The following is a 27,458-nucleotide window of genomic DNA, read 5'->3' as shown; positions in this document are numbered from 1 at the left end:
ATACTTATTAAATCCATAGTAGAATAATAACCATAATAGAATCAATGAAGGACCACACCAACATGAGTGTTCAACCAGTGTGCAAATGGCAACAGACTGTGCAAATACAAAAAGAAAGAAATAATAATAATAAATAAAGAATCAATAAATATCGAGAATATGAGAGTGAAAGTGGGTCCATAGTTGTGGGAGCATTTAAATGATGGGGCAAGTGAAGCTTTGGCTTAAGAACCTGATGTTGAGGGGTAATAACTGTTCCTGAACCTGGTGATGTGAGACCTGATGCTCCTGTACCTTCTTCCTGATGGCAGCAGCGAGAAGAGAGCACGAACATGAGAAATTCTGCAGATGCTGAAAATCCGAAGCAACACACACAAAGTGCTGCAGAAACTCAGCATTTCTGGCAGTATCTGTGGAAATGAATAGATGATCGACGTTTCAAGCCGAGACCCTTCTTCAGCACTCGTGATGTGGGAGAACCTGGGAGAGTCAGGAGAACATGAACTGGCTATGCAAGACTAGATTTCCACTGTATCTTGGAAAGTTACATTTTTTTTACTTTTCTGTAAATCCTTGCAAGAAATTGAATCTCAAGGTAGTATATGGTAACATATATGTACTTTGATAATAAATTAACTTTGGTAAATGTGATATTAAACCAACTCCGATTCTACACCATCATGCTGTCTTTAAAATTAGGAAAAGGTTTGATCTGAGAAATGCAGAGAAGACGCTTCAGCCTGCAGGGGGAATAGGGGGAAACCTATTCAAGGGGCCCGAAAAGAAGGTCACACAGTGTAATAGAGGACAGAGACTGAGAAGAGAGTCACCACTGCAATGCAGTAGTTCAGGCAAATTATAAAGGCACTCAAGGAGAACGTGAATAAGCTTGAGAGGAAAATTCCAGAATTTCTAATAGTCATGTATACAAAGGTGTGGGGTGAGTCTGACTAGAAGCATAAACACCAGCATTCGTCTATTCCTGAGCATTAATTCCATGAATTCAAACATTTACACATTCAGTGTATTTTGGACATTGTGGAAACAATAATACGCCCTCCCTCTTGCAACGGATATACTGGAGCTTAATAAAATAGACAGTGCCCATAACCAAGACACAGATGAATGCCCACGTTTTGAAATATGCCATCAATCAAAACCATTGGCACAAATCAACTGCTGCAATTTACAGAACGTCCCTCCTGGGATGAGAAGCAAGGTGTTTGTAAGCTTCAGACAGAGAGCTGGAAACATAACTGCACTGGAGTACTAAACTCAGGGAGCATCACACGTGCCATTAAACCAGATGCCTCGTTCGATCAGCATAACAACGCATAAAACAAAGTTCCACTGGACATTTCAGTAAAGATGTTAGCAGGACTGTGCATTCCCTAAAGAACCAAATAGGAAACCATTAAAAGTGTTGCAGTTTTCACACAGTATCCAGCAGTCCACATCTTTCCCCTTGGTGCCCCTCCTCCTTCCCTCGCTTCCATGTTCCACTCTCCTCTCCTATCAGATTCCTTTACCTGTAGCCCTTTACCTTTCCCACGTATAGCCCCCCAGCTTCTTACTTCATTCCCACTCCCCCATCCATGTGGCTTCACCTATTACCTTCCAGTTGTACTCCTTCCCTTCCCCTCTTATTCTGGCTTCTACACCTCTCCTTTCCAGTGCTGATGAAAGGTGTCGACCCAAAACATTGACTGCTCATTCCTTTCCAGGTTGCCTGAGTCCCTCCAGCACTTTATTATGTGTTGTCCACAACTTTACGTTTCCTTTTTCTTAAAGGTGCTGTTTACTGCCAGTTTAATGTAGCTTTCTGTATTGAGATTAATAAGATAACAGTATAAATTATGAAATGACATCACTGATAACACAAAGAGCAAGAGGGCAGCGAGGTAGCTCAACAACTTGTTTTCCCTCCCATCCCAGCCTGTAGAGGAAACAATGGAAATGATAAGTATCTATCACTGGAGTCTGAATTCCACACAGTGTGTTAGCTCTCCTGAACATTCAAAAGCTGCATTTGTCAGTCAAAGATGTGTGTACAAAACCCAATCCAGAAATGAGTTACAGGCTGCCTGCTCACAGTCACCAATGATGTCTTTTGAGTACAGTAACTAAATTACATATTGCCTTGTAGTATAAGTTCCCAGCTTTACAAATGATGGGTTTGCATGATCATCTCAAATTTATGTATAGAACGATAGAGCATTACAGCACAGAAACAGGCCCTTTGGCCCTTCTTAGCTGTGCCGAACCATTTTTCTGCCTAGTCCCATTGACCTGCACCTGGACCATATCCCTCCATAGCCCTCTCCTCAGTGAGAGAGATTAGAGATCAGCTTTATTTATCACATGCCCATCAACACTTTGAAGCATGCCGTGAAATGCATTGTTTCGCATCAACAACCAAGAAAGTCTGAGGATTGTGCTGGCAGCACCCTGCAGGTGTTTCCATGCTTCCAGAATCAACATAGCATGCTCACAGCTCATCCACCCTCACCATACCTCTTCTGGAATATGGAAGGAAACTGATATACCCAGAGAAAACCCATGCAGTCATGGGGAGAATGTACAAACTCCTTCAAGACAGTGGCTATCAGCTTCAGGTTTTCTCAGTCAAGAACTATTGAATGTAATGCTCTTTGATATACCAGTCTGGCTTTCATCCATTTATCTAAATATCTTGCTTGGTCATTTTGCTGTCCAGAATAGTTAACCATGGTCATGTGTAAGTAGAGTCAAGAATGATCACAAATATGCCAGATGAGGAAAAGGTAACTGATTTCCTTTCTCTGTAAGGTTTTATAACAATCCATTCTTATCAAATTGACAGTGTGGATGTAGGGGTGACATTTGTCTAATGAGTCAAGAACCAGAGGCACAGCTTCAAAGTAAGGAGGTCTGGCTTTTCAGGCTACAGATGAGAAAAAAACTTCCTTCATGCAAAGTGGAAGGCAGTTAATCTTTGGAATTCGATACCCACGAGGCATAAAGGTTCAGTTAATGAGTGTCAAAGGGTAGAAGCCAGACTAAGAGTGGTCCACCAGTCCTCCAGGTTCAGGGTTCAACTCAGGGCTAACAACTCTGACCGATAAAAACAGGTTTGTTACAGGAACAGCAACGAAGAATCCTTTGACATCTGAGTGAAAAAGTATTCCTGAGTCTCCATCCGGGATTTGCATGACTGACAATAGTGAAAACCAAGAGGAAGCTACTGACATGATGATGGAAGCTCTGAACACCTTCAGAGATGGAGGACCTTCATTGCTGCCCTAAGGTGCAGTGGCAAAACAGGCAGTAGGTAAGTAAGTAATGAGTATCTTTACAGACAGACTTGAGTGGAACACCAACACAAAGGCTGTGTACAAAAAGGGCCAGAGTCACCTCTACTTCCTGAGGAGACTGAGGTCCTTTGAAGTATGTAGGCCTCTCCTTCACATGTTCTACCAGTCTGTTGTCACTAGTACAGTCTTCTACGTGGTGGTGTGCTGGGGCAATGGCATCAACACGGGTGATGCCAACAGGCTCAATAAACTGATTAGAAAGGCTGGCTCTGTTATAGGAGTCAAACTGGACACACCGGAGGCTGTGGTAGAACAAAGAACCCTATGGAAAACCCCGGCAAATCTGGACAATGTTTTTCACCCTCTGCATGCTGCCTTGGCTGAACAGAGGAGCAGTTTCAGTAATAGACTAAGACAACTGCACTGCCCCAAAGAGCGCTATATGAAGTAATTCTTACCCTCGGCCATTAGGCTCTATAATGAGTCAACCTATAGCCAGGAAAGTAATGACCCCTCCTTTTAGACTTTGAGGTAACTTATTTTTTATTCTGTCTTACTTTTCTGATATTTGTATATTTATATATGTGTACACTTGTAATGCTACAGTGACACTGTAATTTCCTTTGGGATCAATAAAGTATCTGTGTAAGGCGCAGACATAGAGACACGTAGCACAGTACAAACCCTTCAGCCCACATTGTTGTGCCAAACTTTTAACCTACTCCTTGATCAATCTAACCTTCCCCTCTTACATTGCTCATAATGTTCCATTTTCCTTTCATCCGTGTCTATATCTAAGAGCCTCTTGAACTCCCTAATGTATCTGCCTCCACCACCTCCCCGGTAGCATGTTTCTCTTTCTTTCTTTCTTTCTTTTTTTTTCTTTCTTTCTTTTCTCTCACTCACTCACACGCACGCACGCACGCACACACACACGTCTCTCTCCCTCTGTAAAAAAAACCTACCTCTGGCATCTCCCCTATACTTTCTTCCAATCACCTTAAAAAGATACTGTGGTGAACTAGATATACCTGTCTGACTGCTCCAGTGGCTCCTCCCACAGACCCTGCTGACTGCTCCTGTGGCTCCACCCACAGACCCCTGTATAAAGGCGACTGTGGGCTGCTGCTCTCCCTCATTTTCCCCAGGATGTAGTGTTGTTTATTCTTCCAGTCAATAAAAGCCGATATCTCGCTTCCTAAGTCTCAGCGTGAGTTATTGATGGTGCATCAGATACCCCCTTATATTCACCATTTCTCCCCTGGGATAAAGGTGCTGACTCTATTAGTGGTTCTTACCATCTTAAACACACCAGTCAAGTCACCTCTCCTCCTCCCTCGCTCCAGAGAAAAGTCCTAGCTTGCTCAATGTTTCCGCATAAGGCATGCTCTCTAATCCAGCTGGCATCCTGGTAAATCTCTGCACCCTCTCTAAAGCTTCCACATCCTTCCTATAATGAACAGACCTAAACTGAACACAATAGTCCAAGTATGGTCTTACTGGAGTTTTATGGAGCTAACTAGAGTTTTATACCTCACTGCTCCTGAATTCAGTATCCTGATTAATGAAAGTCAACACACCGTACCAGAAAATCTGCAGATGCTGGAAATCCAAAGCAACACACACAAAATGCTGCAGGAACTCAGCAGGCCAGGGAGCATCTATGGAAAAGAGTAAACAAGTCAAGGTTTTCGGCCGAGACTCTTCCTCACCATATGCTTTCTTAACCACCTTATCAATTTGCACAGCAACTTTGAGGGATCTATACTCTGGACCCCAAAATCTCTCTCTTATTCTGCACTGTTTTTATAAATTGAAGAAATTGAGTGATGTAGGATTATTGTACAAAAAAGCACTGAGGTAATTGATTTTATCTAATGATGCAGCAAACAGAAGGAGGCTATGGCCCACTGCTGTTACTATTTCTTATGTAAATAATTTTATATTAGACAAGTAAATACTGTGTTCTTCCTTGGTAGTTCAAAGTAAATGTATTATCAAAGTACTTGTATGTCACCATATACTACTCTGAGATTAATTTTCTTGCAGGCATTCACAGTAGAACAAAGAAATACAACAGAATCCAATCAAAAGCTACACACGAAGACCACAAACAACTAATATGCAAAAGAATACAGACTGTGCAAACAAAAAAACAAGTAAGTAAATAAATAAATGATACTGTGAATATGATTGTACAGTTCTTGAAAATTAACTCATAGGTTGTGGAATCAGGTCAGAAGTTCAGGAGCATGAGCGCAGAAGGGTAATAACTATTCCCTAACCTGGTGGTGGTGTGAATCCTAAGGCTCTTGTACATCATGCCTGGCAGTAACAGCAAGAGGAGAGCATAGCCTGGATGGTAGTCACTTTAAAACTATCAGTGTTTAAGATTTAATTAATTAAATGGAATTTAGGATACCATCTTCCATTGGGGTTTAGCATTCATTCCTCCAATTCTTCAAACAAGTTGTTTGAATTTCTGGTCTAATGTCACAACCATGATGCTATTTTGCCAACATAAGATGGTACGTGCCATTGCTAGCAACATTTCAATCATATGTGCAACACACACAAAAACAAAGTGATGATCATCTTGAATAAGAATCAATCTAACCATTCTCTTCATCCACGTTATCAATATCCTGGTGGTTATAGCTACCCAGAAACTGTTCTGAGCTGATCACACAGATAGGTGACTATGCACGAAGTTTGTCAACCAGTTCATGCAGGGTTTCCACCCAAAACACTGACAATTGTTTTCCTCCCACAGATCCCGCTTGACCCATAGTGTTTCTTCAGCAGATCATCTCATGTTAGGGAGGCCTGGAGATGGAAGTTAGCAGGAACTTCCACAATTTAATACTTAAGCAGCAGATGAGTTGAGGCAGATACCTCATCACCATTTGTAGGATCTCTGTGTGCACTCAGTTGTTGCTTCTCTCAGTGCTGCCAATGGGAAGGAGGTACCTTGGTTCCCACATCATCATGTTCAGGAATAGCTATTACCCTCCAACCACCAGGCTCCTGTACCAGCATGGATAACTTCCCTCACCACCTCTCTGAATTGACTCCACAACCAATGGACTCACTTTCAGGGACTCTACAACTCATGTTCTCAATGTTATTTATTTATTAATTATTATTTTTGCACTGCTTGTTTGCCTTTTCCACATTGGTTGTTTGTCAGTCTTTGTGTGCAGTTCTTCATTGACTCCAATATATTTCTGTGTTCTGCTGAGAATGTCCACAAGATATAAATCTCATGGTAGTATATGGTGACATATACATACTTCAATAAATTTGCTTTGAACTTTTAACTTTATTGGCTGTACTTAGAATTACTGTGCCTGTTGTAAAACCCATAGGCTTGTCCTGAGGTGGTGAAGCACATGATATAAATGCTGGCTTTTTTAAAGTTGGTATCAATGTACTGTTTGAAAAATCATTAAGCTTACATGTTTTAACAAATGGCAGCCTGCACATGCTGTACCTCCCTTGGGCAAGTCAGAAGATTTTCCGCTCAACTTCCCTGCTTCATTAAAGTAATGATCTTGGAGCTTTGCTTCAGTAATGAAGTATTGATTAGCAAAGCCTTCCTCTTCCAGGCATTTATTCTCCATGTTCTAGGACAAATTATTGGGAGGAATGTACAAGCAGCAGAGAGGGAAGGAGAATTTTATCCTTACTCTCTTAGTCCAGCCTATGAGAGCAGGCAGGAGGAAAGGAAAGTGGGAACTTGGAAGGAAACTATCTTGCTTGATTTGTAATAATTATAAACTATAAATGTATGAATCAGAAAGTATAAATACAAGAGATTCTGCAGATGCTGGAAATCTAGAGTAACACACGAAATGCTGGAGGAACTCAACAGGTTAGACAGCATCTGAAGCCTCCATTGGTCAGGGTCAGTCCTGCATGTTGCATCCTAGCCAGCCAGGGCAGTACAGTATGGAGAGTAACCTGCCACCCATGTAGCAAGCTTCCCCTCTTCATGCATCTGATGAACCCAAGGGAACGGCAGAGACCGATACAGCTCGGCACGAGCAGCATTACGGGAGCTACCAGTCAACGTCGAACTCAAGTCAGGACTGCCTGAGGGACTCCAGCTCCAGATTTTCCCTCAGGAGCCTTCCCCATGAGGGTATATAACCATGAGGCAGTGGAGGTTTGAGATCAGTGTCTCAGCCAAAGCATTGACTGTTTATTCCTCTCCATAGATGCTGCCTGACTGCGAGTCCCTCCAGCACTTTGCATGTGCTAATTGGAAATTACATTTTTGGTTTAAAAGCACAGTTGTTCCATGAGCCACAAAGGTTACTCTTCATTAATCATTTCAAATTATTGAGCGGCATGATAGTGCAGCCATTAGTGTGACACTTATATAGCACCCGTGACCCAGGCTCAATTCCCGCTCCGTTCTGTAAGGAGTTTGTACGTTCTCCCCGTGTCTGCGTGGATTTCCTCTGGGTGCTCTGATTTCCTCAAACATTCCAAAGACGTACCAGCTAGTAGGTTAATTGGTCACATGGGTGTAAAAGGGTGGCGTGGGCTCACTGGGCCTGAAGGGTCTGTATCTCTAAATAAGTAACTCAGATTTCTTGCCTATCTTTGATCTTCACTCCATCACGGACCACTCTCCCTGCACTTGTCTTACTCCTAAGTTACCGGGGAATCCTCTTCTTCATCTCTCTCTTCTAGAAACATTCTACCTCTTTAACTAGGCATCTGGCCACCTGGATATCGTCTGCCTCTGCAACTTATTTTTATATTTTTTATAGTGCTCTGGGTCAAGAATATGGGATTTCTTATTGCCTGAAGAGTTCTATTGAAATGTGAACCGTCACTATCGTTGTTTTAACTTCACTCCCTCCCATCAGCAGTTTATCCTGGTGTTTTATAGCTTTCCAAATCTATAGTTGAACAGGCTGCTAACTGGGGGCTGCATATAGAAATACCTACTGGAGATAACTGGTCAAATGCCAGGTGAATTAGTCATTCAAGGGTACACTCCTCTCCTTACTATATTGTCTTGGTAAAATCATTCAGTATCTATTAGGAGACATTGCTGTAGTATCGATCATGAATTCTGTTTGTTCTTGTGCTTAGAGAGTCCTACACTACACTCTGTTTAAGTAAATTCTATAAACTGTTTGCTGTAGTGCAGATGTTACACTGACTCTGTTCCCCGAGGAATGAGAGCTGTAATTTTAGACTCTGCCTTGTCTCCGGCTGCAATTGCCGCCCTGTTACTGACATGGCACCGCTTGGGCTGGTATAATCCGCTGATTGACAGCCCGAGAGAACAATGCATCAAAATTTCACACACACCCACAGCTGCACTTCACTCAAATCCTCGCGGCAGTGCTGATTGCAAATTGACTCTGACTCGCTCTGCCCGAGGAAACGGGCAGGGTTTACGAGCTCTGCAATTTGCAGAGAGACCCCTGGGTAAATAGCCCCCTCTCTGTTTCTTCGAGATAAGGCTGGAGAATCAATCCAGCAGAAATTCTCCGCCGGCCTTCTGCTTGGTGCCTGCTCCTATCAAGATCCACAGGCACACGCAGCAGATTAGAATCTCTACTTCCGAAGCAGAGGTAATGTAGCAGTGAAGGCATCTCTGGGAAAGGGCTGGAAAAAGATCCTCTATTTTGTTTCGTGCAGGCAGCAAGAGAAATCCACAGAGCATTCCTCCACAGATGTTACTTCTGTACAAATAAATGTCATCCTGCAAACCTCCAATTGACAGCTTTGCGCACATCACGTTTCATAATGCCTTCAATTAAAACAGGTCCCGGCTGGCTAGGAGAAAATGACATACACTCAGACGCCACTTTATGAGGTACACCTGTGCACCAGCTCGTTAATGCAAATATCTAATCAGCCAATCATGTGGCAGCATAAAAGCATGTAGACATGGTCACGAGGTTCAGTTGTTGTTCAGACCAAACATTAGACTGTTGGAATAATTGTTGGAGCCAGATAGGATGGTTTGAGAACCTACTGTTTTCCTGGGATTTTCACACACCAGTCTCCAGAGCTTGCAGGGAATGGCACAAAAAATAAAAGCACGTTCAAATTTCAAAGTTGGAAGTACATTTATTATCAAAGTATGTAACTATATACAACCTAGAGATTTGTCTTCTTATAGGCAATCACAAAACAAAGAAACCCAAAAGAACCCATTAAAAAGAAGACTGTTAAACCCTCAAGATGCTAAAGAAAAGAAACAAATAGGAACAAATTAAAAGTAAGCAAATAACACTCAGAACTAAAGCTCACAAAAGTGAGTTCAAAGCCACAAAGCCAATTATCACTGCAGCCAGTCCAGGAGCCCAGTAGTTGCAGGCCACAGCCTCGGTTCAGTGCAGTGAATTCCTGACTCGGCAAGGAGCTGGACCCATTGCAATTTGCCTATCGCCACAATAGGTCGATAGCAGATGCAATCTCAATGGCTCTCCACACGGCTTTAGACCACCTGGACAACACAAACACCTAGTGTCAGGATGCTGTTCATCGACTATAGTTCGGCATTTAATAACGTCATTCCCACAATCCTGATTAAGAAGTTGCAGAACCTCGGGCTCTGTACCTCCTTCTGCAATTGGATCCTCGACTTCCTGAACGGGAAACCACAGTTTGTGAGGATGGGTGGTAACATGTCCTCCTCGCTGACGATCAACGCTGATGCACCTCAGGGGTGTGTGCTTAGCCCATTGCTCTATTCTCTGTATACACATGACTGTGTGGCTAGGCATAGTTCAAATACCATCTATAAATTCGCTGACAATACAACCATTGTTGGTAGAATCTCAGGTGGTGACGAGAGGACATACGGGAGTGAGATCCTCTACATCTCAGATTTCTATTGCACTTCTTTGACTTTCATTTAGTGATGAAAAGTAAATGTTTTGAATTCCAGAGTATTAGTACAGTAACAGGCCCTTCTGGCTCAACGAGCCCACACCACCCAATTACACCCATGTGACCAATTAACCTACAGACCCACATGTCCCTGTAATAAGGGAGGAAATGAAAATCCATGCGGTCATGGCAGGAGCGTAAAAATTCCTTACAGATAGCGGCGGAATTGAACCCAGGTCAGCAGCACTGTAATAGCATTACGCTAACCACTATGCTATTGTGTCACCCTTAAAACAAATCAAATTGCTGGATGAAGTCAGTGGGTCAAGCAACGTTGGATTTTGGGGTGCGAAAAGCAACTGTGGACATTTTCTTTGATAACTTTCAAGTGCCCTGGTTACAGTTAGTACATCCCTTCAATTCAGAATATCTGGTCCTGATGAGGGCTTTGATCTGAATTGTCAATAATTCCTTCTCCTTTTCACCTCCTCACAGATGCTACTCAACCTGCTGAGTTCTTCAAGCATGTTCCAGCATTTGCTGTCTCCTGTTCCTCCAATGAACAGCTAGATGTCGTGTTCCTGGAATGTCAAACAACTCTGTTGACACAAGTTCACTGGACGAAAGATCTCATAGTCACAGTCATCTTTTCACATTAGGGAAAGACTTCCAGAACCTATGGCAATGGAGGTTCACCGTGGGGAGGTGTGGAGGTGAATGAAAGAGATTATTCCTTTTTGCAGCTAAAGATATGCTTAACACCTCCAGAATGGGTGGTTTAATCTTGCTGAAGGTAAGGTAGAATTTTCACCACAGGATGTGACCTTGCTGAATAAAGTCATTGAGAAAATCACCAGTAAACCTTTACCCATGGGATATGATTTACACTTTCATTAACTAAGTTCAAAAAATGTATTATCGAAGTACGTACATGTCACCATATACTACCTTGAGATTAATTTTCTTGCAGGCGGTCACAGCTCAAATAAATACAATGGAGTCAATGAAAAACTCCACGCAAAAACTGACAAAAGAAGACAATCTGTGCAAATACAAAAAATAATAAATAATCAATAAATAAATGAATGAATGAATATATAGATAAATAACTAGATAGATAGATGAATATAAAATACTGAGAACATGAGTCCTTGAAAGTGAATCCACTGGTTGTGAGATCAGTTCAGATTTGAGGTGAGTGAAGTTACCTGCAACCACCTCTCACTCACCATCAGCAATTGATTATTGACTACAGGAGGAAGACACCAGAGGTCGATTGGTTAATCCTCATTAGGAGACTGGAGGTATGGATGATCAAAAACTTTAAATTCCTTGAAGAAGATCTGCTTAAACGTATCCTGCTGTTTTTTTTTTCATAGTAGCAATGTTGATTCTATTCTATTCTCATTCAAATATAATCACATTTGCAGAATAATGCTCAATATGGAATGGAACAAATCAAACCAAGAGACAAATTTCCTTCTGTCTTTAAACCATGCTTGCAGCTGCCTATTTGGAAAATAACCACTGCTTCCTTTTGACACTGATCTTATTTCATTAAGGCATCCTCGAGATGGTGATATCTTCCACTGGATAAAAAGAATGCACTGTTAGGGTCAATCTAATTGTGTGATATGATTCCATGATTGTAAGACTGAGGATTTTATCTGTCATTAAATGCATTTGATATTAATAGAAAGTAAAGATCCTGTTACTCAAATGAATGGAGCTCACTGATAGCATAGAGCTGGTCAGAAAAAGCTCCTGATAAAAGAACTTGATTCACCAACTGATGAGAACAGTAAAACTCAGTGAACTGTTGCATCATTTGGGGGCAGAAATACCTCTGAATCGTGTGAGGTACAAGAGACAAATAAGATATTACACCTTAAATAAGATATTACTCAGATGGATATAAGAGTCCAAGATGGAGTTTTGAAAAAATAAGGAGCTATCCACAGCATATTTGCCAACATCCATCAGAATAAAGTGACAAAAAATACAATTTCATCATTCTACCAGTGCCCTCGGAGGGAGTCTACTGGACACTAATTGACTACTGATGTTTCCTAATTTCCAATGGTTGACTTCAGCCCAAAAGCAAATCACTGGCTGCGGTGTGCTTTGGGACAATGTGGAGGTCATTAAAGATGCTATATATAAATCAAAGTTCCTCTTTAATATTCAGGAGAAAGATAAGGATTTGAAGTGCTACAAATGACCCTAATGTGTACTGAGCAAAGAAATAATTAGTAAGGGCTTACATTGCCTGTAACTGTCAAGTAAATTGGAACATTTGGTGAAACCAGGATCAACAGCACAAAGGACCCCATTTCCAGTAAAAGGGTACAAAATATTTGTCCCCACCATCAAGGACATCTTCAAAAGACAATGCCTCCAGAAGATGGCATCCGTCACGAAGGACCCTCACCATATAGGACATGCCCTCTTCACATACCATCAAGGAAGAGGTACAGGAACCTGAGGAAACATAGTCAAAGTCAACATTTTAGGAACATCTTCTTCTCCTCTGCCATCAGATTTCTGAATGGTCCATGAATCCTTGAGCACTACCTCATGATTGTGCTCTCTTTTCTCACTCCTTTAATGGCACCTTTTATTTATTTCACTGAGCTGCTGCCGCAAACTACACATTTCAAGACATATGTCAGTGATAATAAACCTGGTTTTGTAATACCATTTCCTTCAGGGGGTTTGATGGCTTTGCAAAACCTGCTCAATAGAAACCAAAGATAATGGATCATAGATACATTACAGACATTTAAGAGACTCTTAGATAGGCACATGGAGGAGAGAAATATGGAGGGCTATGGGCTGTGGAGGAGGAAGGGTTAGATTGTTTGTGGAACAGGTTAAAATGTCGTCACAACGTCACAGGCCAAAGGTCCTATTCTGTACTGATCCATGTTCTACATTCTAAGAGTAGGTCATTTATCTTGCTTTGCCACAATAGTCAATCCTGATCTACCTCGACTCCATATCCCTTGATCTAAGTGATTTGAGAAGGTATGGATTAGAAAAAGACAATTGTTCCATTACAGTTTATTCTGTCACACACTCTGCTTCTTCTGTCACAGACTCTGCCTCTCCTTAACATTTGATTCAGTGATAAAATCATGAGTCATAGTTAGGGACTTGTACAGAAGGAAGTTTCATGGAGTTAGAGTTCCATTTATCAGAAGATAATGGCTAAAGGGTTTTCTGTGAGCATAAAAGGATAGCTATTTTTTAAATCAGTTATCTTGCAAACTTAGAAGAGTCTAACATTAGTGAGTTTCAGGGATGTTAATTGGTTCACTGGCCATTTATAAGTTATAGTCAATGAGATCACTGGAAATATTTACAGGGTGATAAGGGTTAAAATGTGTTAATTAGGGGTTAATGGAATCACAGTGGTACTGCGATCACTCGAGTCAACTATAATGTTCGCTCAAGGGGTTTTTCACTGAATGGAGAACACCAATGCGTGACTTTGTATAATGTGGGAACGGTGATGCACGGGCAGCCACCACACCGTCCTTGACAGATCAGGATCAGGGTCCAGAGGCATGAAGTGCATAACGACTGGAGACCCTTCACTGCTGCAGCCTACCTCCACCTTCTGAAAGTGATTTGTCATCAGATTCCACCAGCTACACCATTGAACTCGTGGCAATCACAGTGAAGATTTACAGAGAGGACAGAGTTAATACGTTCAAAGTAAATTTATTATCAAATTATGTTTATGTCACTATATACTACCTTGAGAATTGCTTACCAGGACTTCATGGATGTGAGAGTTAATGGATTCTCACCTGACCTCTTTCACAAAGTTTGTTTGCTGGCTTAGACATAAAAATCCATTCACACATCTGGTTCTAAAATTTATTCCTTCTGAAGTGGAATTCAGTTAACCCACAAAGCTTGATAAAAACAAATGACATGGCTCAGAGCCAATTCTGGAATGATTTTATTTTTAAAAATGCATTAAAAAACTCATAATTTTAGTCAAGATGTTTTGTGATATAAAATATGCTCTAAGGCACTCAGCCGTATCAACGATGGGTGATGCAAGAGATCTGCTAAAACCACACCAGCGTTTCTTACCATATCAAGTTACCGCTGTGATACCTGTACAGAGGACTATGGTCTGTGAGGTCAGCTGCCAAATACAACAACACAGTCATCCTCCAATTGTGTTGGCCACTTATTTTTCAGTATAATGGAAAGACAAAGGCAGGAAGGCTAGCAAGATGGATGAGGAGGTTACAAAGAACGTTGGATTATAGGTTGAAAAGACAATTGGGCGAAAAGAATACAGACAGAGGATTATGTGGAGAAAGTGATATTATTCACTGTGAACGGGAGAATGAAAAAGTTATTATCATTTAAATAGATTCAGAATATAGAACGTCGCTGTACTTCCTTGTATGTGAAACTCAAAAATTTAGCATAAGTTGATCAAACTAGGACTTATCTCTTTGGAGTGAAGGAAGATGAGAGGTGACTAGATAGAGGTGTACAAGATGATAAGAGGCAGAGATCGAGTGGACAGCCAAAGACTTTTTCCTAGCGTTGAAATGATCAACACCAGGGGGAATTATCGTCAGAGGTAGGTTGTTTTATAGAGAGAATGGTAAGTACATGGAACACATTGCCAGGGTAGCAGTAGAGACTAATATTTAGGGTCATTTAAGAGATTTTTAGACACATGGGTGAGAGAAAAATGGAGACCTATGTGGGAAGGAAGTGTTAGATTGATCTTAGAATAGGTTCATAGGTCAACACGATATAATGTACCAAAAGACCTGTACTACGCTGTAATATTCTATGTTCTAATGTGGAAATTAACTCTCACATTTTGGACCATCTTGCAACAATTCTGCAAACTTGATCCTCTCCCTTGTGACTACAGCAGTCAGATCTAGATACAGTATTCAAATTCTGGGACTACAGTAGTTTAAGGCAATAACTCACTAATATCCTCATATGAAAAGTATTAAAGTCTGGTATGGTCAGGCCTCTCCTGTTGTGTAATGTTCTGTGTTTTATGTACAGCAGCAGTAAATCAAGATTAATAGAGTGCTGCTTGGCAGAGGCACCATCCGTGAACATAAGGTACAGGAAAAGTGCTCTGGTTGGCACGATGCACCTTATGTCCAATGATCTCACCTCGGTTGGGTCATAGTGGCTAAGGTCTGCCTCAGTGGTGCTCATCAGCCTACTGTCAGCACAGTTAAGAACAATGTCCTGAAAAATGGGCACCCAAGTCATTTCAGACCCTGTGAGAGGTGTATCTATATGAAAGTGAAGGTTGTAGCAGAGGCCACACAAAGCCTTTGCAGTAGATGGTGCTCTTGTGAACAACCTCGCAGCGCAGAGCAACTGAATCGTGCAAAGGTTAAAATCTTTCTTGTTGTTCAAAGACAGGTGTAAGCAGAGGAGGTGCAGTGTGCCACAAAATAGAAACCTCTTCCAGTCCAAAGTTACCTTTGTGAACTGTGTCCCTTTCTTGACTCTGAGGGGTGACTACAAGATGGAGGCTGTATTAAGAGGGCACAACTCACTTTAAAGATACAGCACCTCACTCTATCATTATTTTGGATGAACACCGTGTCACCAGTCTGCTCACCATGGGCAATTATGTCATCAAGGATGATGCTTTTGCAGTGAGAGTGGTTAGAGACCGTGTAGTAAGACTGTTTTCAAAACAGTCTGAGACTGTCTTTCTTTTGCCGAAGTCTTAATGAAATGACTATTTGACTTTTAGCTTCAGTGATTAAGTCTGACATCATGGATGTCAGGCAGGGTGTGTTCTGCCTCTAAAGGCGCTGTCCATTTTGCCTATAGTTCATTTTGTGCAAACATCACTTCCTGTGCTTAAGCTGATTTTTACATAATTTCCTGTACAGGTTAATTTAGATTTTGAGTTGGAGCAAGCATGGTAGAAAAACATCCATCTCCATCCACTCTTCATTTGCCCTTGAAACAGCAATATCTTTTTACAAAGTTTTTCTCATTAAAACCCTGAAGGAAGCTTCTGGCTTGAGTGATTTCTGAGAAGCTGTTTAACTCCCTGCCTGGCCCTCACCACAGTAGAGATAGAGTGTAAGGATTCACATAGTAGAAAACTTGAATAGAGAGTTTGGCAAATGATGAAAGATTGAGCAGACTGGGTCCATAAAATTGGGAGTTCAAAAACATGAAAAGTGATTTTGTGGAAACATAGGATTCTGAAAGAGACTGAGTATGTTTGATGATGAGACAAAATTTCCCTGTTACGTCACATGCCAGTGATGATAAACCTGATTCTGATTCTGAATTGAGCATATGGATTCACAAATAAAAGGTTTCTCATTTAAGACAGAGTGTTTCTATTTAGATAAAACAGCCCAGCACTGGACAGGCCATAATGTTGTGCAAGTTTTGATGCCAATTTATACAAAATGTCCTTTTCCTCCTGTGTATCGTCCATATCTCTCTACTCCATTCATATTCATGTGTCTATTTAAAAGCCTTTTAATCTCCATCAAACTATCTGCTTCTACTACTACATCCAGTAACCCATTCCAGGCAACTACCATTCTCTGTGTAAAAAAAACTTGCCTCTCACATTAGCTTGATATTTTCTCCCTCTAAAAGCATGTCTTTTGGTGGTTGACAATTCTTCACTGGGAAAAAGATTCTAAATGTCTACCTCATCTACTCCTCCCACAATTTAAACTAAAATAACTTTTATCACATCTCCCCTCAGCCTCAGACACTGTAGGGAGGCCAACACAAGTTTGTCTAACCTTTCGTGACAGCTCATACTCTCTCATCCAGGCAGCATCCTGGTAAACCTCAAACACAAGAAATTCTGCAGCTGCTGGAAATCCAGAGCAACACAAACAAAATGCTGGATGAACTCAGCAGGCCAGGCAGCACCTACAGAAATTAATAAACAGTCAATATTTTGGGCTGAGACCCTTCTTCCACACCCTTTCCACAGTCTCCACATTCTCCCTATATCAGGGCATCCAGAACTGCAAAGAATACTCCAAGTACAGTCTGATTAAGGTTTTATAGAGCTGCACATAACTTCCTCACTTTTGTACTCAACTCCCCTACCAATGAAAGCAAGCATTTCATCTGCCTTCTCTACCATCTTGCACAGCTGCTTATGGTGAACTATGGTTCTGGACACGAAGATTTCTTTCAGCAGGACATGAATGTCCATTCTCCTGCATGCTCCCCATAACCTTTGATGCCCTTACTTATCAAGAATCTATTGAACTCCGCTTTATATATACCCAATGTCTTAGCCTCCAGAGCCGTCTGCGGCATTGAATTTCACATTCTCACCACCCCCTGGCTAAAGAAATTCTCCTCATCTCTGTTGCAAAGGGACATGATTCTATTCTTAGGTTGTGCTCTCTGGTCCTAGACTCCCCACTACAGGAAACATCCTCTCCACATTCACTCTGTCTAGGTCTTACGCTACACGATAGGTTTCAATGACAGTTGCCCTGATATTAGTACTTCAAACCGTGCAAGGTAAATGGAGATAAGTTGTTTCCAATGGCAAAGAGGAACAGAAGTATCACAAGTAACATGAGGAAATGCTTTGTCATGCATTGAGCAGTTTGGATCTGAAACACAGTGCCAGTGGAAGTACTGGAAGCTGAGTCAATGGCTACTGTACATTCAAAAAAACAACTTTTATCACAAGTAACTTTCTAACAAAAAACATTTACACTGCTGTGGGACAAGAGCATTGAAGTTGGCCTTAGCTGCATATCAGTTGCATAGAGCCAGCACAGACCCACTGGGCCGAATTCCCTCTTCCTTGCTGCAGCCTTTCAACGATTTTGTGAATTTGAACGTGAGAGCTGGTCATTCATCATCTCAAATGACAGCCCTTTCAAATCTTGGGATAAAGTTCCCCTTCTCCTTAGTTTTATTCACCTTCAGTCACACTAGTTCCTCAGGCACCATTTTTTCACAAATCTTAGTTATTTCCTGAACTCTAATTACTTCTTTATTTTTTGTGATCGGCAGGGTCACATTCCTTCAGGTTCAATGCAGAATTATGACAGTGCAAAGCCTATAATCAGATGGCATTTATTTATACAAACACAACTGATTAGGATGTCATTTAGTAAACTATACCTTCGAGCACATCTTTAATGAAGTAAAACTTCTGAAGATGCTTTGGAAGAGTGTATTTCAACAGAATTTAAGGCTGAGTTATAAGATGTGACAATGTGACAATTTGGAAAACACACACAAAATGCTGGAGGAACTCAGCAGGCCAGGTAGCATCTACGGAAAAGAGTACAGTCTACACTTTAGACCAAGACCCTGGCAAGGTGTCCTCCAGCATTTTGTGTGTGTTGCTTGGATTTCCAACTTCTGCAGATGTGCTCTTGCTCTCTTGTTTGACAATTCAGAAACCAGGATTTCGGAATAGAGTGTAGAAATCATTTGAGACTATGTGAATTTGGGAGCAAAATGGTGGCTTTGAATCTTTTCTATAGACCTCCCATCTTTGGGGATTTCATCTCCATCTCTGGGTTTCTTGACTACTATTTCATTAATGGGCTCCACAGCATTCTGTGTACCCATGGATGGAATTTGGAGGGAGATGAAATAGGGTGTGTAAATGACTATGGACAAGACAAACCTACAGCAGTAGTAGGAAAAATGTTAGAATCTATTACAAAAGATATGTAATATTGCACTTGAAAAAAAAGTTGACTCAGCTCAGTGGATTTTGGTGAATGCTTACAGGAGGAGATAGCACAAGAAAACAGGTGCAGGAGTAGGCCTCAAACCAGCCTCCAAGTCCAAATGTACAAAGTTCAAAGAACATTTATTATCTATCTATGTATATCCAATAAAACCTAATAGTACCTGCAGATTTATTTTCTTGCAGGAATTTTACAAGAAAAAAATACAATAAAATTTTATGGAAAAACAGACAATGACTGACAACAAACCAACATGCAAATTAAGAAAAATGTACAAACGAAAGTACTACTGACAACATGAGTTGTAAAGAGTGCTTGACCAAATCAGTTCAGAGTTCTGGGGAATGAAGTTATCCATGCTGGTTCAGGAGCCTAAAAGCTGTAGCCTCTTCATTCAATATGGTCATGATTTATTTATCATTGGCCAAATCTCTTCAGTGCCACGTTCCCACGGCCTTCAATCCTTGATTTTTCAAAAGTGTGTCTTATTCTGCTTTAAATATCTCTAGTGATTCAGTATCCATGACTCAGGGCCTAGAGGGTAGAGAATTCCAGAGATTCATCACCCTCTGTGCGATAAATACCGTACATGCCTAATTTTGAAATGATAGCACTGTAATAGTGTTATGCTAACTGCTACACTTCCATGCTGCCTCACCAGATCTTGGAACAACGTCCACTCATTCAAGACTTTCCCATTTGTGAAAATCATTTCAGCATCTACTCTTTCATGCCTCTGAGGATTTTATATGCTGCAGTAAGTTCTCCCCATATAGAGCTTAATAGGTTTATTGGTGAGAGTTTACACAGAGAGAGGGTGAGTGGCTTTCAATAGGAGTTTCAGTGCTTCAGCTCACAGCAAACCTACACAGCCAGTGCAGTTTCATGTTTTTAAGAGTGTGTGTTTATTATCCAGAGGCACTGGGTTAATGGTTTCACTGGGGGTTTATTGGGAGCTTTGGGTTAACAGGTTTACTGTGGGAATTAAAGAGGTTAGGATTAATAGGTTCATTGGGAGTTTACGGGGAAGATGGTGTGAATCATTCTACTATGAGAAGTGGCTGGAAAGTTAGGGTTAACAAGTTCATGGAGTTAGTTGATAGGTATTGGGGGTGCTGTACTACAGGGTTTTATTATGGACTAGGAACTAAAAATCTGCTTACACATCTAATTATAAAAGAATATCCCTTCAGCAACTGAACTACTAGGATTGATAAAAATAACAGAACAGATTCAAGAGCCATTGGAATTTGATACCAATGCTCACAGAGCACAGGGTATCAACCATGGCTGGTGCTATTAATTGGTTAGCGTCTAGTATTGTTCAGCATCAGCATTTTTCCTGCCTCCAGGACAATTAATGTAGAATTTTAATAATTGGTTAGCAGATCATGATAGATGAAGTAAGTGAGATTTGAAGTGGTACATGTGCTTGAGGGCAGTTTAACACATGACATCCCAATGAAGGCTCAATCTATACAACTGATGAGAATAATGTGGCTCAGTAGTTTTAATTTCTTTAACTTTTGGGTTCTACATAAAGTACTGGAAATCGCATGAGTTCTACCAGCAATTAAAATAATCTGTACACTCAGTGGCGACTCTATCAGGTACACCTGTGCACCTGCTCGGTAATACAAGTATCCAATCAGCCAATCATTTGCAGCAACTCAATGCATAAAAGCATGTAGACCTGGTCGAGAGGTTCAGTTGCTGTTCAGACCAAACATCAGAATGGGGAAGAAATGTGATCTAAGTGACTGAATGTGGAGTGATTACTGGTGCCAGACAGGGTGATTTGAGTATCTCAGAGACTGCTGATCTCCTGGGATTTTCACATACAACAGTCTCTAGAGTTACCAAGAATGGGGTGTGAAAAACAACAAAAAAAAAATCCAGTCAGCTATTCTATGAATGAAAATGCCTTGTTAATGAGAGAGGTCAGAGAACATGGCCAGACTGGTTCAAGCTGACAGGAAGGCGACAGTAACTCAAATAACCACACATTACAACAGTGGTGTGCAGAAGAGCCTCTCTGAATGCACAACACATCGAACCTTGAAGTGGATGGGCACAACTGCAGAAGACCACAAACTTACACTCAGTGACCACTTTGATAAGTGATAAAGTGGCCGCAGTGTGTTTATCTTTAAAAAGATTTATTTTTAAAAGGGATCAATAATTTCAATTTCTTGAAAGGACTTAAAGGATTTGGCTGTGAGGAAAGTTTTTGTCTTTTAAACTTTGGGTTAGAGTTTGTCTTTGATGAAAAATTCTATCCATGCTAATAATGTCACAGCTGATAGGAGTCTATCTGCCTTATACCAAAGTGCATTAAATAGAGGTTTAAAGTAAGAAGAAAGTAAATTAAGAATAAAGCACCTTTAATGGAGTAAAACTTCTGAGGATACATTGGAAGAGTCTATTCCAACAGAATTTACATAGGACATGGAACATTACAGCAAAGTACAGTTTCTTCAGCCCACGATGTTGTGCCAACCTTTTAACCTACTCTAAGATCAATCTAAACCTTCCCTCTCATGTAGCCCTACAATTTTCGATCATCCATTCGCCTAAGAGATTCTTAAATGGCTCTAATATATTTGTCCCTACCACCAACCCTGACTCCCATCACTTTCTGTATATAAAATGCTCCTCTGACTTCGCCCGCTCCCCCCCCCCCCCCATGCTTTCCTTCAATTAATTAAAAATTATAGCTCTTTGCATTAGCCTTTTCTGCTGTGGGAAAAATTCTCTGGTTATCCACTATATGTCCCCTCTTATTATCATGCTCATCTCTATCAAATCACCGCTCATTGTCCTTCGCTCCAAAGAAAAAAACTCTAGCTCGCTCAGCCTTTCCTCATAATACATGGCCTCTAGTCGAGGCAGCTGCTCCCAGCTGTTTGTTATGAGTTTGTACATTCTCACTGTGACCACATGGGTTTTCTCCAGTTTCTTTCCACATTCCAAAGATACACGGGTTAATAAGGGTTAGTACGTTGTGGGCATGCAATATTGGCACTGTAGGCATAGTACATTTCAGAATCACGTTTAATATCACTGGCATATGTTGTGAAAGTTGATGCCTTGTAGCAGCAGTACATTGCAGTACATAATAAATTACATAATATACATATGTTCCTCTCCGTAATTTAGTTTTTTTTAAACTTTGTATTGCAGTGTACTGCTGCTGAAAAACAAAAAAAAAAATTCATAATATATTTGCATTGCATGCCCGCAACTTACCAACCCTTATCAGCCTGTATGTCTTTGCAATGTGGGAGGAAACTGGAGCACCTGGAGGAAACCCATACCAAGCAGAGGTAGGAATGTATATATATATATATATATATATATATATATTCAATTTAATTGAACAAGTAGTGCAAAAAGAGAACAAAAACATTGAGGTAATGTGCAAGGGTTCATTGTCCATTCAAAAATCTGGTGGTCTGCGGGCTGTACCCAGCACGTCCTCAAACTGTGCAGGTCATTGACACAAACAACATATTTCACTGTATGTTTCAATGTTTTGATACACATATGTCAAATAAAGCTAATCTTAATATTTATTCTTAGTCTTTATCGAGCTTTTTACAATTTTAAAATTGGTTGATATATTAGGATGCTATATTAAATTCCTGTTGGGGTATTTATTTTACAATAACACAAGTAAAAAATAGCAGGTCAAGAATACAATTCACCACTGAGGCAATTCAGAAATGAGCAAAAATGTTGGCCTTAACAATGATCCAATTTTCCAAATGAATAATAAAACACAGCAACAAAGATGACCCGTGGGATGAACTCATTGTCTGAGACTGCTACATCCATTGACAAAACTATCATGGTCAAATAGAACTGACCAAACCTGCTACGAACCTTAACAGTCAGACTATGGAATGTGGCATTCTGAACATTTTTAAATTAATTGAAGTATCAAGGAAGTAACTTAAAGGAACACACACAAAATGCAGAAGGAAGTCTGCAAGTCACTTAGCATCCGTGGAGGGGAATAAACAGTCAACTTTTCAGTTTGAAACCCTTCTTCAGGACAGGGAAGGAAGAGGGCAGAAACCAGAGAAGTACGGAGAATAGGGAAGGAGTGCAAGATGGTAGGTGATTGGTAAGACCAGGTGAGGGGTAAGGTGTGTGAGTGCGGGAGGGGGGAATGAAGAGAGAAGTTAGGATAGGAAGGTGGAAGAGGTAAAGGACTGAAGAAGAAAGAATCTAATAGGAAAGGGAAGGTGGAGGATGCAGAAAGGGGTGAAGAGGAAGAAAGGGAAGGTGGAGGGGAAGAATGGGAAGGGGAGGGGGAAGAATGGGAAGGTGGAGGGGGAAGAAAGGGAAGGTAGAGGGGAAGAAAGGGAAGGTAGAGGGGGAAGAAAGGGATGGTGGAGGGGGCAGAAAGGGAAGGTGGAGGGGGAAGAAAGGGAAGGTGGAGGGGGAAGAAAGGGAAGGTGGAGGGGGAAGAAAGGGAAGGTGGAAGGTGAAGAAAGGGAAGGTGGAGGGGGAAGAAAGGGAAGGTGGAGGGGAAGAAAAGGAAGGTGGAGGGTGAAGAAAGGGAAGGTGGAGGGGGAAGAAAGGGAAGGTGGAGGGGGAAGAAAGGGAAGGTGGAGGGGGTAGAAAGGGAAGGTGGAGGGGAAGAAAAGGAAGGTGGAGGGGGAAGAAAGGGAAGGTGGAGGGGGCAGAAAGGGAAGGTGGAAGGTGAAGAAAGGGAAGGTGGAAGGTGAAGAAAGGGAAGGTGGAGGGGGAAGAAAGGGAAGGTGGAGGGGAAGAAAGGGAAGGTGGAGGGTGAAGAAAGGGAAGGTGGAGGGTGAAGAAAGGGAAGGTGGAGGGTGAAGAAAGGGAAGGTGGAGGGTGAAGAAAGGGAAGGTGGAGGGTGCAGAAAGGCAGGTGATGGGTAGGGGAGGAGAATGGAAAAAGAAATGAAAAGGATGTAACTTTAAGATATTTTGAAGATACCTGCATGTATGACAACAGAAACTGCTGATTCTATTGTAACTATCACATAACTGATTCCTCTTCTGAAATGCCTTCAATAAAAACTGGGATTTCCTAATATCTGGTAAAAAAAAAATGTGTGAATTATTAGGAAGTATAGAAAGTTACAAGGAGAGATAATTTGCTTATTGCAAATCTCTCCATTCTTAGGCTCATTTGGTCCAAGTATTGCACAGTCTATCACAGGCAAAGCTCTCCCCATCAATGAGCATACTTGCAAAGAGTGCTGCCACAAGAAAGCAGCATCCATCATGAAGGGCCCCTATCATCTAGACCATGCTCGCCTCTCATTGCTATGATTGTGCTGAAGGTACAGCAGCCTTAGGCCCAACACCACCAGGATCAGGAACAGTTATTCATGGAGAACCATCAGCCTCCTGAACCAGGATTCACTCACCACAATGATAAAATGAATCCACAACCTAAAGACACACTTTCAAGGACCCTACAACCAGAACATGCCCTCTTCTCATTGCTACCAACAGGGAGGAGGTACAGGAGCCTGAAGGCACACACTCAACAATTCAGGAATAGCTTCCACCCTTATGCCATCAGATTTGCGTATAGACATTGAAGTCAGGAAACTACCTCACAACTTATTTAATTTAAATATATATCTATATATTAAACTACTATTCACAATTTTTTTTTTTATTTTTTTTATTAATAATTTTAATATCACAAATTTGCATGTCATCCTTGCGCAGGGGCCATGCTAATCTTCTCTGTGTCATTCCAATTTTAGTATATGTGCTGCCGAAGCGAGCACGACAATTTTTATTATTATGTATTGCAATGTAGTGTTGTCACATGACAACAAATATCACAATATATGCTGGTGATATTATCCTGATTCTGAAAAATGAACGTCAGGGTTGTATCTCTGTGGCCGCACATTTTAACTCCATTTCTCTTTACCATTCAGACTTGTCAGTCTATGGCCTCCTCCTACTGCCATGATGAGGCCACACTCAAGTTGGAGGAGCAACACCTTGTATTCTGTTTGGGTAGCCTCCAACCTGATGGTATGAACATTGATTTCTCCAACTTCAGGTAATCCACCCCCCCCCCCCCCCCACACACACTCCTTCATGATGTATGATGTACTTTCATCATAAATTTATTTTGACTTTGAAATGTGTTTTTCAAACAGGAACTGATAGGTACTCTAAGAATTCCGATACTCTTTCAAAAGACCTTTCAATATTTTTTCTGCTGCGTTATCTTGTTTCTGTCTGTGTGAATATCTTCCCCATACATTTCATTTTGGTTATGTTGGTCTGAACCACTCAATGTAACAACTTTGCTTGCCTGCCAGTCTGGGGTCAAATTTCAGTGTAAAATCAGCTGTTATTAATCTTGCTTCATAGTGACTCACATTCCTTGCACAAGGTTATACACTTCAGATGAGGAGAAGGGAAGGTATATTAATGAAAGCAGTTATTCACGATCAACATGAACAAAGACCGCCTGAATCACAACACATCATTGTATTCTAAGCTCTTGTTAAAATGTTAATATTGTTTATGGTAATTTGCAGTTAGATTGTGTGCTGTCCGCTTCGCTGAGCCTGATAAGAGATGTTCAACCTATACATACATTTATTATCACTTCAAACAGGAGTCTCAGTGCCATTTCGTTTCTCCTTAATTACTTTTCAAAGGGCATTATGATATCCCAAAGAATATTTCAGTTCATAGAATGCTTTTAGAAAGCTGACACAGAGCAACAGAAGGCTAAGAGTAGGGAAGTCCTCTCCAGAACAGAGGTGTCTAAAACAAGAGCTCATGTTTAAGTTAGGGGATAAGAGGATGAGTGAACATCTGGGGGCGATTTTTTTTCACTCAGATGGTGGTTCAAATCTCCAACACACTGCTTGAGGGGTTGGTTGATGGCAGGTCATCTCACAGTGTTGAAGGAATATCTGGATGAGCACTTCAGTCATGAAGGCCACAGTTTAAGTGCTGGTAAATGGATCAGCATAGATGGTGGTCAGCAGGGATAAGGTGGGCCGAAGGGCACATTTCTGAGCTATGTGATGCAATAGAAAGATGCTACTGATACCTTCATACTTGTTCTGCTATTTAATTGGGGGACTCTCACTCAATGTTAATAAAACTAAAGAGCTGATTATTGACTACAGATGGAAGAAACCAGGAGAGCTCATTTGAGGACTAGAGGTGAAGAGTGTCAATAACTCATTCAGCATATGATCTAAAATTTTGACAAACTTCTACAGATGCCCAATGGGTAATATCCTGACAGGTTGCATCATAGCCTGGTATAGAAACACTCATGCCCCAGAATGGAAAAGGCCACATAAATTGATGGGTATCCTCCACTCCATTGAACACATCTACAAGGACTGCTGCTACAAGAAAGCAGCATCCATCATCAAGGAACCCCATCATCCAGGCCATGACCTCTTCTTGCCTCTGGCATCATGAAGGAGGTACAGGAGATTTAGGTCACATGTTTTCTCCAATCATTTCACATTTTCCCCTCCCCCTACTACTTTCAAATCTCTTAGTATCTCTCCTTTCAGTTAATCCTGACGAAGGGTCTTGGCCCGAAACGTCGACAGTGCTTCTCCTTATAGATGCTGCCTGGCCTGCTGTGTTCCACCAGCATTTTGTGTGTGTTGTTGTTTGAATTTCTAGCATCTGCAGATTTCCTCGTGTTTGTTCAAGAACAGTTAATACCTTACATCTATCCAGCATGGATAACTTCACAGATTTCAACTGATTCCACAAACTAAGGACACACTTTCAATAACTTTACAATTCAAGTTCTCAGTATTATTTATTTATTTGCACAGTTTGTCTCATTCTGCATCTTGGTCAATTGTCAGGCCTTGTATGTAGTTTTATATTGGTTCCATTATTTTTGTTCCACTGTGAATGGCTGCAAGAACAGAACATAAATCTTAGGGTGGTGTATGGTGACATTTATGGACTTAAATTTACTTTGAACTTTGACATATCTTCATCTACCTGCTTTGATTCTTTAACAGGAATCCATCATTCACTATTTTAATGTTTTCTATAGATTCCCAGTCCAGTTTAATGGGGAAGGGGAAGAGATCCTGAATTCCAATATGCTTCCTAAAGTTCACGTCATGGAGCACTATAACACAGAAATAGGCCCTTCAGCCTATCTAATCCATGCTAACCTGTTTTGCTGCCTAGTTAAATCTACCTGTTCCTGAACCATAGCGCTCCTTACCCATGTCACCAATGTACCTATCCAAACTTCTCTTAGATCAGCAGGTTCCCAACCTTTTTTTATGCCATGGAATGCCACCATTAACCAAGGGGCTCATGGGACCCAGGCTGGGAACCTCTGTCTTCGATGTTGCAGATGAGTCCGCATCAGCCAGTTCGGCTGACGGTTCGTTCCACACTCTCACCACCCATTGAGTGAAGAAGATTATAGAGTCATACAGCCATAGAAAAGTACAGCACAGAAACAGGCTCTTCAGCCCATCTAGTCCATGCAAAACCATTTAAGCTGCCTGCTCCCATTGATCTAGCCCTCCATACCCCAACCATCCATGTACCTA

General features: G+C 41.2%; 1 protein-coding gene and 1 non-coding gene across 43 annotated transcripts in view; both read right to left on the bottom strand.

The window, feature by feature from the left end:
* Positions 1–27,458, bottom strand: part of nrxn3a (neurexin 3a) — a 2,216,268-nt gene that overhangs the window by 1,155,708 nt on the left and 1,033,102 nt on the right. The window lies entirely within an intron of this gene.
* Positions 24,559–24,665, bottom strand: LOC140725823 (U6 spliceosomal RNA). The gene has a single exon (XR_012098475.1). It is a non-coding gene; the product is annotated as a U6 spliceosomal RNA (small nuclear RNA).

This window comes from Hemitrygon akajei, chromosome 3 (assembly GCF_048418815.1).
Source record: "Hemitrygon akajei chromosome 3, sHemAka1.3, whole genome shotgun sequence".
NCBI lineage: Eukaryota > Metazoa > Chordata > Chondrichthyes > Myliobatiformes > Dasyatidae > Hemitrygon > Hemitrygon akajei.
This window is presented reverse-complemented; position numbering and strand designations above follow the sequence as displayed.